This window comes from Falco biarmicus, chromosome 12 (assembly GCF_023638135.1).
Source record: "Falco biarmicus isolate bFalBia1 chromosome 12, bFalBia1.pri, whole genome shotgun sequence".
Classification (NCBI taxonomy): domain Eukaryota; kingdom Metazoa; phylum Chordata; class Aves; order Falconiformes; family Falconidae; genus Falco; species Falco biarmicus.
The window spans coordinates 22,923,786-22,945,228 of NC_079299.1; the positions used below are offsets into that span (position 1 = coordinate 22,923,786).

Consider the following 21,443-nt stretch of genomic DNA (forward strand, 5'->3'; position numbering starts at 1 on the left):
AGACTTTGGTAGGATCTCATTCTTATTAGACACAAGAGAATCCACATGGGATAGTTTTCTTGCATCCCAAGTGTGAGGAAACCTGGTTTAGCTAGTAAAACTACTTGGCTCAACCTGCCAGTGGTTAGTCATGTGTAAAAATACTACTAGGGAGAGAAGTGTCTTACATAAAGTAGTGAGCAACTTAAGAACGTAACAGTTCTACTACAGGTGGAAACACAAAGCAATACTCAGTTATAGTGGCAGGACAGTCAAGTTTTCTTTTTTTTTTAAAAAAAATATTTCTTATGTCTTGAATAACAAAAAGACAGCAAGTCTTCTCTGTCATCCCAGTGAGAACAACCCCAGCAACTTCAAGGATTAGATAAAACATGCAAGCAAAATAAGTCTCTTTAAAATAAGATACTAATTTAATATTCCAAAAGTAACGTGCGTGTGTAATGCAGTTATTTTTGCTTGAGCTCCCTTTGCATCTCTGAAAGAGACCAGTCTTACAGCCGTGACTGTCATTCAAGTGATAAACTGAATAAAATCTGAGGAACATGGTACTACAGATACAGGAAAACACATTCTTTGAGCGTAGTCAAACACCAGGTGTTTTTAACTTTAGGATGTATATGGTAAAATACAAGCTGTAAGTATATATGACTACATTGCTGTTCTCAGTCATGTGTATTTTAAAAGCTATCTAAACTACTTTTTCTTTGTGTGTGCTTGATTCTTTTTGGTGTTTTGTTCAAATTTTGGAGAGGTTAGAGGAAAAGGAGTGTTCTCCAGGGAGGATCTGCCTCTGTAACCTGCAATTTTTTTGCTCTGGATGAGGTGTATTTCCCATAAACTCTAGGAACAAAATATTAAGTAGAGTTGAAAGTTTGCTCGGGGCATTTGGTTCATGTTTGTACTAGCCTGAGAGAAATTGCATTTTGAAGAGACTTACCGAGACTCTAATCTCTGCGCAGAGCTGAACGGCTGTGGCAGGCTTGACAATGCTATTCAGTTTTGGAGCCTCACCAGCAAAACAAGCACTCAGCACAAAGGGATACATAGCATCTAGGCTACTGTACTGGTCATACATCTGGATCTATCCCTCTAGCAAGGGAGTTCACACCGTAAGCATACATATCACTGGAATAGTACCATTTTCCATTTTGTACCTTGGCGATTAGCATTCCCTAGTGTCAGATAGTGCTAATTAATGATACAACACACACCTTCCTATTGATCAAAGGAACAAAGACGAAGTCTTGAAGGCGAAACTGTTTTAAACCGAGGAACAAGTTGCATTGCCTATTACACACTATTTGAACAGTAGGCATATATACATCTATCGATGTGTGACTAATCTACACAATTCTTTATTAAATAGTTAAGCCCTTGCTGTTCATGCAGTGAGTATATGTGCCCACTTTAACAGCAGGGGTTTAATGCTTTTATAAATACCTAATGAAGTATATATAATTTAAAGTACAGTTTCATTTACATCTGTGTCTTCACTTTCTTAGGTCTTTGACCCTATGCACACAGCTGGAAGGCTAAACAAAAAACTATGTCCCTAGAGTTTCTTAGCAGTGAGTACATTTAACTATTACCAACAGGCAAAAAAACAACTCTCCCCTCTCCCCCATAAATAAATATAGCAGAGAAATGACATCAGAATTACCTTACTCGAGGTGTGCAACTTTCTATTCCTTTTCTCCACACAGTATGAAAGTGCTATTTTTTCCAAGCTTTTCTTTACCCCGAACTCCAGCCAACATTATTCTACAGCAGCAGAGGCAGGCAGCGGAGGGAGGCCTGGACACCTTTTCTCTTTCAGAGAGGAGCTAATCAAACATTCCCATCAAGCTCCCAGCTCTGTGAAAGGCACATTGCTCTCCCTCCCTCCCTCCCTCCCTCTGCTCCTCTCTCCCTCTCTGTCTCTCCCTCCCTCTGTCTCCCTCTCCCTCCCGCACACACAGACATACAGAGCTCCTTACACTGATTTAGCAGCTGAATTAGGCGGTCCTATTTTAAATATATGTTCCCTCCCACATATTTTTGGTGGGATTTCTATGCTCCTTTTGCCCTAGCCTGTCAGTTATGTCCACTTTTCCTCTTTTGGGAAGTGAAGCTTTGCTCGGCTTTTGACTGAACTTTTTTCAGTCTCCCTGTGCAGTTCAGCATTGTAGTAAAAGAACTACAACTAGCACCCGGGAGTAAACTACACAGCTTTAAAGATTATAAATACCAGATTAGTTAGGTGCAAGTCAGATTTAAAGAGGAAAAATAGCTTTTGAAGAGACAGGCGGTGATGCTTTTACTCATGTGAATAGCATCGTATTCCCTCAGCAGTTTCCCTGAAGTCAGAGGGTTAGTGACAGAGCGAGGCTGTGCGTCTGGGCGGAGGGATGTCCAAGTATGACAAGAGGGTTAGCACGGGTGTCTTTCTGATCAGCTGGGTACAGGAATTTGATCGTATGCTCTCAAAGACTCCTAAACCAGCACTCATTAGGTGTGACCTGGCCAAATGAGATACAAACAATGGCTGATTTTTATCCGTACACAGGTCTCCTAAAATTCTTGGGTAACTTGAAGAAGAAAATTTTGTCGAGGCAATCAAGATCACAGCATTTACAAGATTATTACAGAAAGGGCTGGCATCTTATTTAAGGATGCTGGAATGCAAACGGTAATCTGCAATTCCACTAGGTATTCAGAAGTCTGTAGATAACATATGCGTGTGTAGATAACATATATGAGCGAACATACACTGTTTTATCTAAGATCATTATTGATGAAAAAAAATAATGTACTATAAATACAGGAGATTGAGTTCAAAGGACACGTTGGAAAGACATGTAGTTCCTGCCTACTTCTGATCTAACAATCCCATAAATACATTTGGTTTAAGGGAAAGTGATTACCTGGGTTTAAGTGACATTGATTACCTGTTATTTGTGAATCTCTGCTTCAGCACTTAGGGAAACTGTAACAGCTCACTTGGAGAAGGATTTTTTACAAGGGCCTGTAGCAACAGAACAAGGGGGAATGGCTTTAAAATTGAAGAGGGTAGGTTTTAGATATAAGAAGAATTTCTTTACTGTGAGGGTGGTGAGGCACCGGCACAGGTTGCCCAGAGAAGCTGTGGCTGCCCCATCCCTGGCAGCGTTCAAGGCCAGGCTGGATGGGGCTGGGAGCAGCCTGGGCTGGTGGGGGGTGTCCCTGCCCCTGGCAGGGGGGTGGAACTAGGTGATCTTTAAGGTCCCTTCCAACCCAACCTATTCCATGATTCTATCATCATTTCCTTATATCAATAACCAGTACAGTATCAAGAGTTTATCAAGAAGTCATGACTGTGTTACTAGGATACAATGATCCGTAATTAATCTGATTCTCTTAATACAGAAGTTCAGGCTTGCCATGGTAATCCCTTGTGAGGCAGAATGCAGTGGACTGGCAGAAAGTCTCTCCAAACAGCAAATCTGGTAGCATATCCACCTAGAAGACCTACAGAAAAGCACCCCAGAGTCTTATTAACTCAGGTTAACAGTTTCAGAATGTCATCACCCTTTTCATAAGGCTTTTGGAGTTTGTTTGTTCAGACAGTCATGGGCAAAAGACCGAAACCTTAGGACTGGAAGTTTAAAGGTACATAGGTGCTAGGGGGCAAACATCTAAATGTTGGAGTTTTGCTGCTAAGGGTCTGTGTGTTGTTTCCAGGTGCTAGTGGAAGGCTGAATTCCCCACAAGAACTCCTTACCTGCAGATGCTGATAGAAATACTCACAGGCAAAACGTCCTAAAGTTCAGCTTCTGGTGTCCACGTCAGCTCATTGAGGGATGTAGCTGTTGGCACCTGGAACATGGTCGGCAAGGTGTTGAAGTAACAGCGACAGCGCCTACACAGAGGTCATGCTTCATTGTTACTGCTGCATGGTGGTAGTTTTACAAAAGAAAAAGCTGATAGATCTATTTCTCATTTTCCATGGACAAATTATCTAATTTGTGGGTAAAGTGTATCAAGGGCAAAGAGCCAGAGTGGACCTGGCAGGACTTAGCTCAAATGCAGTGGTGTGTGAACGCAGCTCTATCTCTTCCAGAAGCCCAGCAGCGGCCGCAGCCCACTCCACACTGCACCCACCTGAGCTCTCCCATCTTGGACCTCTTGGGGCTCGGGGTCAGGGATGCTGGCAGTGGGCTGGCATATATCTGCATCGCTGGCTATGAGCTAACCTGGGATCTTGGAAACGAGCATCCCGGGAACTGCAGAGTAGAAACACTGAGTGGACAGAAAAAGCAAAACTATCTAGGTTTGTCATTATCCAGGGTATTCAGTCTCTTTTTACCGTGTGTAATGGAGAGCTGAAGAGTATCAAAACAAAACACTGAAGAGGGCACTGGCTGTCTCTTTTTATCACAACATTTCTGAGTGCCGCCGCCTCTGCTCTTTCCTGACAGAAGCAATTTCTCGCCACCCAAGAGCTGGCAATACAAAGTGCACAAGCAAGAGGTGAACCGTGTTGTGTGACTCCAATTCAGTGCTGGGATTTACCACAGGGAAAGATCTGTTCAGAAAAAAAGGTGACTGCGCCGCCAGGAAGCCGCTAATTTGAAGACAATAGGTATTGAACACAGTTGTCTATAGGGGATGGGCAATGCTCCATATCTACATGTGCTCATGTCTCTCACCATTGCTTCTAGTCAGGGGCCTCCTCCACTTGAGTTTCCTGCTAACTGGTAGTACTGTTTGTGATGGTAGTTTGTAATTTTTACTATATTGTATTTTCATTTGCTCGTTAGTTAAAGCAGGATTTAGCAGGGCCCACTGAAAATATTATTAAATGAATGAATGTGCACTTAGGGCTGCTGACAAATTTCAGGGGGTATAGTCTTTACTACTGTGTGACATAGATATGTACACATTACATACATACCCAGTAAGTAAGGCTGATGTGTATTACAGCCTCAGTTCACCACAGCAGCAGCAGCTCAGTAACTATCATCAGTAAAATATTTTAGTGAAACTGCTGCTTTATTCATTTCCATCTGGGCAGCACCCACACGCAGAGTAGCTTTGTTGCCACTGTACTATGGAGCCTGAAAGCAAAGGAACACAGACCTCTAACCTGTCCCCTGAAAGTCTTGAGGAAGCAGCTAACGAACAAGACCGGAGAGTCAAAACACTTTTGTTTCAAAAAGAGTTTGAGAAGGTTCTTCATTTTTGAGAAAAATTTAGAGACTGCATTGAATTATGATCTACTTGGATGTAACCTTCACTCTTGAAGATAAAAGGGCAGAAAGAGGGAGATATTATATGTGTAAGCAATGTCAGCACAGACAGAGGAGATAATCTGGCCAAGACTCAGTATGAAGGTTTGGTGTTTTCAAACAGAGTTAGCAGCAGACCTGGAAGACCAGACACTTGCTGATGGACCTTAGTCACAGACCCTTAAATAAATCTTCATTTTGAGATCATCTGTCATGCAGAACTTTCAAGGCACAGTTTTTGTTTAAAAACATTGCCTTGGGTAACAGCAGGGTAAAGGCTATGTTGGTAACAGCTGAAAATCTGACTTCACTGAAAGGAAGCTCACCACACTTGATCTAATCCTCATTACAATCTGAATTCAACATTTTTTAACAAAGCTTTTGCTTATAATATAACTAGTGGGCTTACATGTTTCAGCCGACACAAAAATGTAAGATCCCTTGTGTTTCCCTCCATCTGCACGCAGTGATGCACAAGTAAATGAAACAGAGGAAACCTCATCTCTTTGGAAATGGCGAATAAATTCAGGTGCTCTGAGTGTGATGCTCACCAGCTGGCATGGCCCCTGTGCCGAGGGCAGGCAATGACATGACCGAACACAACTGTTAGAGCACCATCAGAGGTAGGTGTAGTTTACTCAGGTATCCAGATTCAGTCCAAGTTCATTACTGACTTGGCCCATAATCTTTTGATCCTAGCTGGCCTTTCTGTAGTGATTTACATGAATAGGCCAAACTTTTGTAGAAAAAGGAGAAGAGAAAGCTTTTACCACATAGTAGGTCAATGTCTAAGGAAAAGCTGAGGGTGGTGGCTTCAAAGGCTGTAAATTTCTGTGCAAATTGATGATGGGTACACACGTCCTGTGGACCAGATGTGTGCTGCAGCACAACCCATCCTGCTCATCACCTCAACACTCGGGAGGGACTGACTCCCGGCTCCGCCAGTGTAGGCATAGGCAAAGCAAATCATCTTCTTCTATGTTACAGAACAAGATGTGCCTGCAAAATATTTAAAGAAATCTGAACTTTGGCTGGGAGATCTTTAGGGGGAAAGCTCAGTGTCTCTCACACACCGGGTCTTTGTCCCACTCGTGGGACCCAAGGCGGACACTGCTTTTCTGGCATGGGGTGGTGGGCCATGCTTTTAAAACCATGAGATCATTTGCTCTGCAGGTTGCAAGTAGGAAATGTATAAGGAATCAAAGTGATCTAGGGCTGAGCTAACTGGCTTGTGATCATTACCCAGAAACTGTTCAATGTATCTTCTCAGCTGACCACCGCAGGCTTAGCAAGCCAGTACTATGAACTCCTGACTCTGCATATAAGGACAGAAAGCACAGACAAATTAAGTGATTTCTGCAAGGTCACATGTAGCTACGTCACATCTAATCCCATCCAAGTGCTTAAACAGAAAGGAACAAGTTTTCTGCTCTCAATTACCCTCAAGCCTTTTCCAACAAATACTAGCACGGGCATCAGAGAGCAAAATCTTCCTCAAGTTGTAAGAGTCCAACATGGCTCTGTCCAAAGGCAGTGCGGTTGCACATGTTAGTGTTAACTCCTAACAAGTGGCAGTGGAGTTCAATTTCTGCCGTTCGCAAACTCTGTGAAATCAAATATTAACTTATGTATTATTAACCTTAAGGTAATCTGTGCTTGAAAACAATTTATACATGAAGAAAACAAGGCATGTTGAGAACACAGTAGAAGGTTTAAAGTGTAATTGGGGTGGCAAGGCAACGAGAGGGTTAACATTGTTTGGCTTTGGCTGCTTAAAGCACTTACATCTAAATTGACCTCATATAAATGAAATAACCAATGTCCTGGAAGGCTTATATAAAATACACTGATGTGTTTGTCTTGTGTTCGAGAAAGGTACGGAGGCTGAATTATGTATGCTGTAGCTGTTGCCAGCATCAGAAACTTCTTTAAATAATCAGAGCAACTGGGTAGCCAAGCATCTATTTTTTCTTTTTATGAATGAGGAGACCTCATGGGCCAAATGAATGCATAATGCTGGCATGCTTGGCTTAAATGGATGGATACCAAACTTACACTGTGTAAATTTGACCCACTGGGTGTTTCTCAGTGAAGATGGCAATGGCCATGTTTCCTGAGACTGTAGAGAAGCTGGGCTTTGTCAGTAAGCCCCAAGTCCCCGTTTCATTTGTTCTCCCCACAGGGAAAAGAGGGATAAAAGGTGACAAAATAAACCTTTTCAGGTTTGCCAGGAGGCAATGTTCAAGCGAGAGCTGATAAGCCCCTTGCCCTGGATCTCCTGCAGAGTATGGTGTGGGAATGGGGTCTGCCTGGGAGCCTGCTGTCCCAGCTGGGCAGGCTCAAAAATGAGGGTTCACAGTGGGAAATGGGAAAAGAGACCCTTTTCTGTGACTGATACATGGAGAGCTTGAGCCTTTCACTGAGAAGTGACCATTTTAACTTGAGTGGATTTTAATTGTGGTTTTTTCTGTAAGTTCTGGGCAGTCACTTTTGGAAACTTTTGACCTCGTCTGCCTCTATAATAATCAAAAGACATAAAGAAAAGTGTACTCAGGCTTGAGAAGAGAATCTAATAAGGCATTTGAGCAAACTCAGAAGTTACTAGTATCTATGAAGAGTGTTTGTATACTCTGAGAGCGATTCGATGTGTAGTGCATTAGCTGTGGGCATGCAGGCAATGCTAGTTAGGGCCAACAAGTCATCTGGGTTTTCTTATAGATCTTGGACTGCAGCAGAAAGCAGCGATGCTCAGGTATTGCTTTCCTCTCATTGTTTCGAGATACATTGCTGTAGGAAAAAAGAAAACAGATGGAGGATGCACTTGCACTTGAAATACAACAGCGAGCTATCATGGGCATCAAGAAGTCCTCATTATTTTTGCCATGAGGCTGAATCTACCCATATCTCCTATGCCCCATATTCCTGATGCCAGATTTAGAACAGAGCTGCCACAAATGCTGTGTTGAAACATAAATGAAGCAAACAGTAAATGCAAGGCTGGAACAGCCTCCATCACATTTGGGATGAGGAAATTACAAGGGTGGATGCTTGGGAGAAGTTTGCTCTGTTCATAGCCACAGGGCTTTGAATCTTAAGGAGTGTAACCAGCTTTAAAAGTTATGATGTTATAGAGGTGGACTGTGACATTTGCAACCCTCCAGTCCACTATCAGAAACCAAGAGGCTGCCACAATGGAAATCAATTTTAAGAACTGTTTTTTGGCAGAACTTGCAGTTATTGCAAACAAGAATGAATGGTGACTGAACAGAACTGGGTCTGTAGGAAGCGCAGCATATGGATTTTGTTCTTCTCGAATCCAGTGTAGGTGGGGATTGAGTCTTCCCAGGATGTGCGATATATTTCATTGCTGTACGACCTCATGTAAAACCTGATTGATTCATCAGCATAAAGCTCCTTGTATGAGGAGTAAAGTCATCTTTTTAGGAAAGTACTCTTTGTTAATTGAAAGTTTCAGCAGTGCTGGATTCAGTGCTGAAATCTGCAGCTGAGGACCACAGCTTTCAGGAAATACAAATGGCTTTTTCAGCGTACTTTCCCTATCTGCGTACTTCCAGTGTGAGCCAGGTGCTATCACTGCCACTGTGAATTCAGTTTGCCAAGAATACCGGGTCTCACTCTGGATCCCAGTGCCCCTGACATTGGCAGTAAAGCTCAACTATTCACTGCAAATCAGGCCTGGAAAATGTAAACCCAGTAACAGCCTTCTGTCTGTTCTTCCTGACTATTTTCCCGATGTGTTTTCTGTTTATGCTCTGTAGGGCATCAGGTGTCAGAGCAAGTAGGTGATGCCAGTAAAAGCCACTTCACAGTAGAGACCTCATGGCTGCCTCCCAGCAACTGAATGCATCCCCTCTGTGGTGCCCTTATCCTTGTCTTCTCCAGCTTTGGCTCTCGGCACTGAAGTCTGTTCAAAATGCAGGTTTTTTCTGGAGGCAACACGCAGAAATCAGAGTGCTGCTCTGGCAAGCAGAAGTGTCCAAACATGCAGCGGGGCCAGAACTACCAGTGCGTTTAATGGGTGGATTAATGTTTTTTCTTTACTGGTATGTATCTTTCAAAATGTATTTGCCAGAGTTCATGAAAAGCCTCCCTGCATGTGCCCCTGTGCACAGGCTCACCGTGTAAGGGTTTACATTGCTCTCTCCCAGTCAAGTGGTGGTGGCTTGGCCCCCCTTTAGGGTCTCCTTGCCCACTGTTCTTGTAGAGACCCGTGTGCCTCCAGCGAGGCAAAATTTCCAGGAGGGATCCAGCTGGTAGAGGGGGAACGGAGTTGCATACCCAAGTGCCTGTGTAGGAATGGGGGATCCCAGCATGGGGTGGGAATACACAGGGTCCCCCAAACTCCTGTGTGGTGCTGCACCTGTATAAACCTCTCTTTGTGTGGATCCAGGTGCTGGCAACACCTTCCTTGGAGGATGATATGCATTGCAGAGATGGACTGTCCCGTGTTTCAGCAAGGTTGAGTTTAGTTGGAAGGAAAGGAGAGAGACTGTAGGGTCCTGGTGCTGGGGGCTGGCAGAGTGGGGGAAGGCAATGAGGAAGCGGGAGAGGAAAATCGGGATGCTGCTGGAGGAATGGGGCAGGGGGAAGGTGCTGGGGACTGCACCTGTGCGCCCTGTGATGTGGATACAAGGAGGGTGTAGAGTGGTGCAAAGGCCTCCCTGGGCACGCAGACCCCAGTGGACTGGCAGAAATGCCGGCATTTGCTCTTCTCCTCATCCCTGTCCTGTCCCTCTCCTCCTCTCACTTCCAGTGGGATGGGAGAGATGGTGTTTCTGGTGTTCAGCTGGTTGCCACCAAGGTGCCCATTGTCCTGTGAAAGTATTGAAGCTCCAGGCTACTGTCAGTCACTAAAAGGCATTCAGAAACTTAATTCTGCTGCGTGTGAGCCAGCCCAATGTTGGAAACAGTGCTGTCCACCCAGGGCAACTGAGGTGGCAGCAGCTGTGCCACTGCAGGGGACTGCGGGGCAGGGCTGCAGGCAGGACACCCACACCCCTTCCTCCTGCTCAGGATAACTGGGATTCAGCTTCTAGTGGAATACGCATGCAAATGGGTCAGGGTTGGGGAGTGCAGGCTGTGAAGAACTGCTATGACCATTTTTACTCCTCATTTCCGCCATTTCATCCAAGCATCAAGTTGTCTGGGGCATTTCCGGCCATACAGAGCAATGAGATGTACCCTAAGGGACGAAAGATGTAGACACAAGGTTCTGCAGTGCAGTAGCCTGTATCTATACTTTCTCAGGATTCATTTCCACTTTAAAAAGCAGAAAACAGACCATGCATAAACATCACTCCACACTTCAGCAATTCAATTAAAAATAAACTCAGTAATATAGAAATATAATAGCAAAGGAAAGCCATCTTTTTTCTGTGATGCCTTGAAGGCCCACAGGAAGATCCAGTGCAATTTTAAATCCTTTTCTGATATCAAACCTCGAGAAGAAATGCTGCTATTTTGTTACATTTAAAAGAAAAAAAAAAAGAACTCTTCAAATCTTATTAGAAAAATAAATCTCTAAGCTCTGTCCCTTGCTTCCGGTGCCACAGCCATATATCATAAGGTGAGCTCTGCATTTTGATCCCCAATTAAGTAAATTACTTCTAATAAATTGCTTAGTCACAAGCACAGTTAAGCTAGAAATACCATTTGTATTCTTATAATTGCCAGCATTAAATCTCCATAAGAATTGTAAGAGGAAAGCCTCTACATTTTATGCTTGCTAACTCCTCAGGGTGTTTTATGTTATGGAAAATACTGTAAATGCTTTCAAACTACTTTAATAATTGACATTTTCCACCTTAGGTTCTCAAAGCTCTTTTCAAAGAAGGGCAAACAATGAAAATTAAATTACACACATGCTCTTGTGAGGTATCAGAAGAAAAGAAAGAAAAGCAGCTTTTGCAGAAAAGAAAGCTGAGAAACACAGAGCTCACAGAACCGGCTTTGAAAAGTCACTTGGGTTACTGAACATACAGGACACATGGCTGTAGAAAGACCAGGAGCCTGTCTCCCAGGGCTTGCTCCACAGGAGGCATCTGAGAGGTGACTACCCCCGGCCCCAGCTGCTGGCTGCCCATTATCACCCACAGCTGGCCCGGCCAGCCCACCCCCCAGCCTGAGCAAAGCAAGCTGCTGTTGGCCAGCTCTGGCCTCCTCCCTTTGCATTGATGGAGTTCCGTAAACAGCTCCACAAGCAGCTTGGAGAGCTGGTGGCTTCTGTCAGAAGAGACAGGGACGTACGAGGCGATAACCTTTTCCAAATCCAGTAACACAAGAAAGATGTGACAGGCAGGCTGTGGGTTTCCCAGCCCGCTGAGGGATGCCCGTGTTCCTCAGGGCTCCTAGAGGCACCCAGGGCTCTGCAGATACATGCTGCGAAGATGTATGTGCTGGGGCAGGAGCTGCTCAGGACCAGGTGAGAGGGAAATGTTCCTGGCTGCTGCACCCGGCACCCTGCAATGCCACGCCGCCTGCTAAGGTCAGTGCTCGGTTTTGCAAAATCCTAATGGTTTATGTCACGTCCCGGGAGGGCTTTGGGAGTCCCAGGCAGAAGGCCAGGGAATAACTAAGGTCAGGGGAAGGCTGAGGGAGGCATCTGTGGTGTTAATTTTGGGGAGTTACGGCTACAGCTTTGGTGTGCCTGGATCCCGGTCCCTTTCTGCGTCTCCACTGAGAGCTCACCGAGGCAGAGCAGCCCAAAGCTGCTTTCAGCTCTCTGTGCCGGGCTCGTCTTATGCTCTTCAGTGCTGGTAGTTTCTGTGAGTCCCTTGCCATAAAATGAAAGGCATTTATGACCAGGGAGAAACTGAGAGATATTTATGACCAGGGAGAAACATGTCCAGCGTGTTGTGCTTGTGTAACGTGCTTGCAGGGAGTACTGAGGAGGTGATCCTAATTCACACCAGTGTAAGAGAAGTAATGTAAACGCCATGTAAAGTGATGCGTTCCCCTCCTGAGCGAGCTAGCGAAGCGTGTAAGCGTGGTGGGTCAGCTGTGCTGTTAAACGTTAGGTGCCACCCGGTGTTGCAGCTCACTGCCTGCCTTGGCTGTTTGCTGTGGTGTGGTGGGGCTGGTACTGGGAGCCCTGGCCAGGCGTGAGCCGTGGCTGTTGAAGCCCCGGGTGCCTCAGGCAGTGGTCCTGGTCAGCCCCTGTTGTGTGTGCTGAGCTCCCCTCCCACCATGTCCTCCTGACAGGCTTTCTGCCATTGAGCTGTCTTTGCCATGAGTTGGGGTGGCTTGTAGATACACTCTGCATTGATACTTAAAGGAGCTCAGAAGCCCAAGAGGATGCTGTCAGAAACTCACTTTGTCTCCTCTGTGGCCTTGCATGGGAAAGCCTCTAAAGAAACCTGCAAGTGCTAACTGTAATTGTTTCTGTCCAGCTAACCAGTCGGTGATCTGGGGGGAAATTACTTTTTAAAGCTTCTGGTGCTGTAAAATTAACTTCTTTGGTCTTCACAAAATTAATGGTTTACAAGGTTTATTTTTTTCTTTTTTTTTTTTCTTTCAATGCATGAGTAACTTTTATCTTCTAATAAAAATTCAGTTTACAAGAATAGGTAAGAAAATTGAAACAAGTACTGATTTTCAGGTAATATATTTGGTTTATTTGAGGTCATTGTTTGCTTTCAGTCTGTTGCTCTGTTTGTTTCTTTCCACATGCTGGGGAGGAAGGAATTGGTGTTACCGTGGGGGCTGCAGTTTGCCAAACAACTCTGCCTGGTTATAGGAAGTTTTGAGTAAAGTCCCTCTTTAGTTTATTTCACATTTTCAAGGCTGGACTTTCTGAAGGTCACAGAGTCAGGGGCATAAACTCAGGCTGATGCCCACTGAGAGATCCAAGAAACGAAAGACAACAGATAAATGGATTTCAAAAGAAAACTGAGTACGTCCTTGTGCACACCAGCTTTTTCCATCGTTACATCTGCTCCTCTGCAAGAGCAGTGCGTGCAAACCATGACATGCAAACAAGCGGTGTTCAGAAAATGGGTGATCTAGAACTTAGCAGCACTGAGGAAACTCGTACAAGTGTTAGATTTCATTTACCTCTCTCTTGATTTTTCTTTTTTTTGGAAGAGTTTTTGAAAATGTTCCATGATGTCTTTGGTGTTCTGTCTGTAGGAAACTGACAGTGCAAGCAAATCTCCATGGAGTCAGTTGCTATGAAAAAGATGGTTCCTAGGAACTAGATATTGGTGCTTGGTCTGGCATTTCAGAAAAGATATGCAACATCATTGCTTCTGCCATCAATTATTGTACAGGGTGGAAATCAACAGTTTGGAGCAAGAGGGGTCCCAGAGACCCCATCGGTGGGATGGCAGAGACGGCGTGTGTATGTTTCATGAGTTTGTATGCCATAAATTGTTGTTGGGGAGTATGTGATTTACTGCTGTCAGTGTGGCTATTGTTTCTAATTTACAAACCTGCAAAAAGTCTGAGAACGGTTTTATGCACAAGAATTTTGATAAGAAGGACTAACCTTATCCTGCAGTGCCCGAGCAGTTGGCCTTGATGTCCTGCTGTCTCTATACGTTTTGCTTGTTCTGTGACATGGCCTTGTCTTGAGGTGCTGTGGATGAAATCTTTGTGAGTTACAATTAGTCGGTTTGCTGTTGCTTGCAAGGGAATAGGATTTCTGTCCCACATCTCCAGGATAAAAAGGGATGACCTTTTCTGCCCCTGCTCCAAGGGACAGACAAACACCTAAGCAAGGGCATGGTGGAGAAAGGAGAGATGTTTCCCCTCTGATGCCCTCTGTTTCTTCTTCTCTCAGCACTGTAGGGAGCATGCAGGCATGATCCTGGCTGCTTGGGTCTGGCAGGAACAAACGTAGCTGTTGGGGGAGACCTTGAGTTCTCCTCGGTGCCTCAACAGCCAACCTTACAGACCTGGCCATGTCTCGAAACTGCTGTGGCCACAAACACCAAAGTTGAGCCATTATTCAGGGCTGGGGGGATTTCACCCTGCATTCGCACAGGTTAATATTTGTGATGACCCTTTCTGAAGGAGAGCATTGACTGGGGTTTGTTGCAGTCACACGGCTTCTTACCTGCGAGGTTATACACAGCAAGGGCCAGGAGTAGAGCAGTGGTGCAAGGAATTTGAGCCAAAGCCCTGAATTTTCATCACTCCCGGTGGGCAGTCGTCCTCTCTCTCTCTAAATGATATTTAGGGATTTCTGCAGCTGAATGCCATTATCAACGACAACATTTTGAATGAATAGCCCTACGCATATATTCCACGGCTGCACTGTGAATAATTGTGAACGCTCTTCGATCTTCCTCTTCCCACTCTCCCCTCTCAGCCTAAGCACAAACACTCATTTCAGGGCTAAAGATATACTCTTAAATCACTTCTGACATTTCTTTATTGTTGCCTAAAGAAGGCTGGGTTGATGGGCTGGAGGGAAGTTTTATATAAGCCCTTGCTGAGACCTTGTCATCGGGTCGGAAGTGGGCAGCAGTTGCAAATGTTAGCGTTTGTCTCTGGAGCCTATTTAACTGCAAGCCTCAATGTCTGCACGGTGTGTGGGGCTTTGTCCCCCCCGCCTTGGCTTTCTGAATCCCAGTGAAATGTCACGGTCCCGAGGACTGCGGGGTTCAAAGAGCAGCCACGCTGCTGTCCCCGCCGAGCTAACAAGGGGCCTCTGTGCGCCCTTGTTTGGAGGGAGACGTCCCACCAGGGACGTGCCAGCTGCTCCTCCTGGTTTTCCTAACCCTTTCCAAACACTTTTACACTCTGCTTCTTTCATTAATTGGATTATTTGTTTTTTAAGCTTGTTGCTGAGCAAGTCAAATCGACCCACGCCTGGTTAACAAAGCCTGAAATAATTGTGACCAAGTCAGAGCAGCACTGAAGAGGAGACCAGCCGCACAGACCAGGCTAGTTTCCTGGCCCTGCTGAGTGTACTTAATCCTTGCTGGGTTTATCCAGCTGTCAAGGAAGGGTTTGAATGGCAGCCCAAGGCTGTGAGCATGCCCCTTTGCTACCTGATGGCCGGGTCTTTTGTCCTATGTTTGTAACCTAGGCTAGCACAGGAATTTACAGATGGATAGGGACGAGCTGGTTTTCTTGTAGGGAGTCTGGAAAAGCTTGCTTTGCTGTGTGGTCCTTGTCCTAAGGAATGAAAATGGCCAGTTCAAAATGGGGCTTCCTATAGTCAGCTGTAGGTTTGGATGGCAGGACGCCTCTGCTCTTTGAAGATGAGGTAGGTCAGTGAAACGCTGGAAGTCCACAAGACCAACAGATGAGCTAAAGCTGCTGTGTGATTAAGTAGAGAAAATAATTTCAACACTGTTAGTGACTACAAGTGTCCAGATGACAACTAGTATTTACTTTGCTTACTGTGCAACTCTTATATTAAAAAAATAAAATAAACCTATTTTTTTCATGGCAGAAGTGTGTTGGGTGCATTCTGCTATTCAGAAAGTGATCAGATTCTTCAGGACTAGAGGCAGATGAGGCATGTCATCCTCATTATAAACCTTGGGATCTACAGCTGAGAGACCATATGTTAAGCAACCCTATACCTGACTGTACCCACTGAACTGCAACTGAACTTGCTGGGTGAAGTACAAGTCCAGATTTTGCAGATGGAGACATTAGGGAAAACCCTTTAGGTTATTGAACAGATTTACTGAGTGGGACTTAAGTGGAGAAGATAATTTTATGAGGCAGGAAGTATCATCCTAGGTATAGATTGTGGCAATATAACTAACATTAACTTCATTTCTGTTGCACGTGCTTGCAAAGGGGGAATGGCCCCAAATCCATGTTGTCTTTGCAGGAGACTGACTTTAGGGAGATCAGTCTTGGTAGTTGTTTTTTTGATGCATATGCTAGCTAGTGTGGTAAATGCTTAAAGGGCTTTTTATGGGCAGAGCAGGTAAGGGGTAACGTTGTGGGAACTCCCCATATTTCACTATGCTATGGTGATGATCCATTTTCATAGTAGGCTGGATGAATAAAAGCAAGTGGGAACAATTGTGCCTGCCTTGCAGTAAGAATTTTTATTAGAAAGTGTTTTGGTGTTGTACTCACCTATGTTAAGTTTCTGGTTGTTGGCTGTGCTCTTCCTTACCTGCTCCCAAAGCACCTACCAACAGCGTATATTGGGTATAATATGGGATGTGGCAATAAAACAAGCTGCAAACAGGAAACATGGGATTTCTTTAGACTGGAAATGTGAAACTGGAGTGCTGTTTCTCCTCTGGGTCACACTGAATCAACAGAGCAACCATTGCACAGAGGCAGTGAACGGGGCATAGGCAAACGGGAGGTCTAAACTAACTTGAGGAAGACTCAAGTCTGCTAAATACTGCTGCAGCCCAGAAGCTGATAGAGCCTTGCACTTCTCAACTGTAAGTTGTGATGTCAAGCTTTTCAGCTGCTTTATTTACAGACATACCTGACCAGTTATCCTAGTGCTAGCCTGAGAGAGTCACTTTTTCCCACACTTTCTGTGCACATGTGCTCTCCCTCCTGTAAGAGCCCTGACTTTCAGAAGCTGAAATATTTAAGACCTTCTTGTGAATTTAGCCAAGGTCTAGCAGTGACATTTGTCTCCTAGAGAAAAGATAACCAGTTCAAGCAGTACTGGAGCTCACTAGATAGGAAACAGTTCCCCAGACACGGGTCTAACCTGCACTCCCAGCCTGCCAACCCACAAAAGCAATGTGCAGGGCAAATATACCATGCTACACCTCTGGTCCTTGCAGATATTTGCATGCCTCTGTTGGATTGTGTGATCCCAGGAAAAAGTGAAATATGAGAGAAGCATAGCAATTTTATTGTCCTGGTAGCCCATTTTGTCCTTTTCTATGTTGCATGGCTGATCAGATTTTTTCTTGACTTGCCACGGTGTTCTTGTGCTTGGACAGTCAGACAGTGATCAGTGACTTTCATGATGCTCTACCCTCCCTCCTTTGGACTCCCTTTCCATGCCATCACATTAAGGTGTATTATCTTTCCAAGAATGTGTATTTCCAAGAACATATAGCATCTCTCAAAGAATAAAGTGTATCAGCTTTCCAAAAGTAAGTGTTTTTCCTTGCTAGGACTCCAAGGATGGGAAATGGTCTGGTAATATCTCCTCCAAATTGTGGGGAGATACGGGTCTCATCTCCAGAGCTATGACTTAAACTTTCAAATTCTTGAACTGGTTGCTTGCCTGGAAAGACTTTTTTTCTAATAGGACACATGACAGCGCTGCTGTACATGACTGCCTTTCAGCAAAGGAAGCTGAGGGCTGGTTTGTCAGGAAACATGGTATCAGTCAAGGATGTGCTAAAGCCCATTTTCCTTTCCCTTTAAATACATGTATAGGCCACATGTTACCCCAGGGATCGGCTGGTTTGTTCTCAGAGAAGTTAGTTTTGTTTGTTTCATACAGTAGTTTACCAAGGCCTTGAAGCATGCCCTGAGGTCACTAAGTTTCTCCCATTTCTCTGTAAGATATTAATCCATTTGAAATTTATCTTTAGCGTATGGTAAGGCTTTGCCAGATCGCATCACCAAGAGGTGCTTGCACTCTCATTTGTGCTGCCAAACATTATCCTTGACTTCATACTTCCTTTTGCAAATACTGCAGCAGATGTGACACACGGGTGCCTCCTGCCCAGGCAGCTGGCACTGACCTTGCGCTGGAGCCAGCAGCTGTGCCCGCAGCCACGTGGGCACCCCCAGGGCCAGCCCAGCTCTGCTCTAGAGGTGTTTCTTCCCAGCAGCTAGGCTGGCTGGTGTGCGGTGTCAAAGGCTACTGGAGGCTGTCAAATATCGGTGAGGGAGGGCATTTATTGCAGTGATTTCTGTAAGTCCTTCTGCTCCCGTTTTACTAGGTTACATCCTATTACATAATTAAATGCTGTGTGTCTGTGGTCCCCAAAGGGCTTTTGTCTCATTCAATGAGCACAGAAGATGATGGTTATTGGCACAGACAGCTGGTAGTTCTTTTTTTTATTATTATTATTATTTTTATCATTCAGTGTGGCCCTGGTTTTTGTATTAGAAATGGGATTATTACTTTCCATTCAGTAATTTTCTTATTGTTCTGTGTTCTTATTGCAGTAGTAGTTGGACATCATCTGAATCTTAAATTTATTCTTGTACTTCCCCTGTACATCAAGAAGGACAGTCTTTCTTCCCTTTTATGATGAGCTATTGTTATATAGACAGATTTTAAAGAAAAATCCACCCCAGAAAACAAGCTTTCGGTATGTATTAAATACACATTTGTGTATTCAAAGCTGTAGACAAAAACATAGGTCCAGATGACAGGCTGCTGTTCGCTCCTGCAGTCAGTGCAACTCATTTAGCTACCTCTCTTAGTCTGTGTGTGGGTATATGAAGTTTTATGAGAGTCTTCCAGGCACAAAGCTTTTTGCAGGACCTTGTCTATATGTGTATCCATTAGTACCATTACTCTTCTGAAGAAGGTCCTATTTTCATGTTTTAGCCTGCTTCATCTGGAATCACCTAATTGCTGTCTCCCAGAAAGCAGGAATATGTGCTGGCTATGAAGACTTTGGAGGTTTGTTTTTTTCTTTTTCTCTTCCAGTTGCACAGTGTTGTAGCATTCCATGTTCCTAGATCATCAGTGCAGGAAGGGATTAGGGGCCAGCTACTATGGAGTCTTTGCTGCAGACAGGAATTAGACCACATACTAGACACAGACCCATTTGACCCTGCAAGCACCTTTGCTTTGGTCTGCGGAGTTCCTGAAGTGCTTGCAAAGATCCTTTGAGTTTGTGGATGTACTGAGAAGGTTCAGGCTCCTAAGCCTTCAGCAATTTGAGAGGTAGGCAGGGGGACACGTAGCATTGCAGGAGAACCTGTTTTGCCGGGCTGGTTTATCTGTGGGATAGTTGAAAATACAGATGTGGTAGCATTACGCGCCTTTTTCATTATTGCCTGGGGTGAGAGCATTCACCAGGGCAGCAGCAGAACTATGTTCTTGTCCAGCCCTACCCTCGGGAAGGGATTTTGCCTCCATCTCTCACTCTTGAGGAGTGCCAAACCACAGGCCATGCTTGGATGGGCACACTCTGTATCTCTTCTACCTTGTCAGTCTGTGCAGCAAAAAATGAAGGATTTATAAGGGTGGAGAGAGAGCATGCAAGGGGGTGCAAGCCTGAGAAGTTCGTACTGTAATAAAGTCACTGTCTTAAGCAGGGTGGAGGGGTATTTCTTGTTTTTTCTGGTCTCTGCTACAATAAATACTTCTACGTGAGTCATTAGATAAAAAGGCACAATAGCACTGAGAAGAGGGACTGGACTACACACTCAGTTTATTCATGCTACTGTCAGAAATGTCAAAGCTATTAAGAAATTGTTATGTATTTCAATGTGCTGACACCCTAAAGGAATATCAGCTTGGCAAAAATGCCAGCAGGGTGAATGTGGGCCCAAAAGGTTTTCTTGGCATAAATCAACAACTGATTACTACTACACCCGCCCCCCCCCGGCCCCCAACCAAGAGGAGGTTATTTTTAAATGTAGAAACTGAACAGAAGTAATCCTGGGTTAACTTGATTGTTCAAACTGTGTAGCCCAAGTGAAAGTGTTGGGTCAGTGACAGGGATGCTGGTAATACACCTGCAAGGCCAAGTTGTAGATGTGAGTATTAGTAAGTATACTTCACGATTAGTAACTGCGGTAATTATAGTATAACACTGATATGTTGATAATTATGAATAATACTGAAAATAAATAATCAAGTAATAGCTGATGAGATTTTGGTACACATGTAAACATACGAATTGTACACTCAGCAGGAGAGTTTTTAATGACTACACTAATCAATAGCTAATCAAAACAGCTGGGAAATGTTTGAATATGTAGAGTACCTAAAGGCATATTTTAAAAGGTAGCTTAAGGGCTTCAAGCATTTTGCAGAGTCATTTTATTATGCTCAGGCACGTCATTTTTGCTGGAGTGCTTTAACGTGGCAACAGGGCTGTGCGTTCAAAAATGGATAATGAACAGCTAGCAAGGTTTTTTGGCTGGGTTTCTTGCATCTAGGGTAAAAGAGGGCTAACCTCTGTCTCAGATCCTGCTGGAACAAGCCAGCAAATGCTGACAGCATTGTTTGGAAATTGTAGAATTGCTTGGCCTACTGCCTTCTGCCAGATGATGCTACTTGGTTTTAGTGTGTCATACATGAAACCAACCCCAGCAATTACAAAATCTCACAGTAATATCTGGGGCTAAGCAAGAGAGGCACAAGGAGCCTACATGCCAGAATTTCTGTGCCAAATGGAGGAAGATCTGAATATTGTTCTCTTGCCTCATGACAAGACACCATTTGGATACCAGCAATAGTCATGAGATCTCATTAGTGCAGGCTGGCACTCATCCATTCAGTACAAAACACATTGAAAAAGGCCCCTGGTAGGGGCACTGGAAGAAGCAGATCCTATTAGCAAGCTCATGCTACCTGTCTGCTGTGTGCCTTCACACAAGGTGAAGTGGCAGAACTAGGATGGGACGCCCTATCTCACAGATATGACATCTGGCCCTGCCTTTGGCACATCCATTAGCTTTTTGCATGAAACAAATGTAAAAATATAGCGTGTTTCTAAAGAGAAAGCATTGGAAGCAGGTAGCCCTTAGCTTTGCCAAGGCGAGTGGGACCTCCCTTTTAAGACTGTCTCAGACAGAAAGCATTCAAAGATGTGGTTTCCCAGGAAAACATCCTTGTCATCGGAGTATCAGTCAGGAGAACAGCCTTCTTGCATCTCTGCTGCTAAAACTTACCCACTGTAAAATAAAATCCAAGGTTGTGGGGTGCAGCAAGGGTAGGGGGAGGAGTAATTTTGCTCCAGGACTCTCTATGCTGTTTGCACTGTACTTCATTCTTGCTAAGTAGAAAGCACAAACCCCCATCATCCTCCGTCAGTGTATCTAGACTGTGTCTGTCCTTGTTGACTGTTTCAAGCTCCTGAGCTCTTTGCTTGTCCCTGGACCCCATCTGTGGAGGGCAGCAGTTGGGGACAGTCTTGTCAGAGCACTTGTGACACCAGAGACAAGGGAGGAAATGCAGGATGCAGGTGAAGTGTTTGACAAATGGCGTTGTGTTGGTTCACGTGTTTGAAATGCTGAAGTGCATTCCCTTAACTGCACTAGGGTGGTAAGAGATTCTGGACCTTTTTTCTGAATTCAGCCACTTGCTGG

The 21,443-nt window shown here is 44.5% G+C and overlaps 1 protein-coding gene across 2 annotated transcripts in view; it reads right to left on the reverse strand.

Annotated features, from left to right (window-relative positions):
- Nucleotides 1-1,892, reverse strand: part of VIT (vitrin) — a 53,150-nt gene extending 51,258 nt beyond the window's left edge. The window contains exon 1 of one of the 2 annotated variants that reach the window (XM_056356963.1): nt 1,661-1,892. The gene's annotated coding sequence lies outside the window, so the exon portion shown is untranslated. The remainder of the gene's footprint in view (nt 1-1,660) is intronic. The other variant, XM_056356964.1, reaches the window with a different exon arrangement.
- Between the last annotated feature and the right edge of the window lie 19,551 nt (nt 1,893-21,443).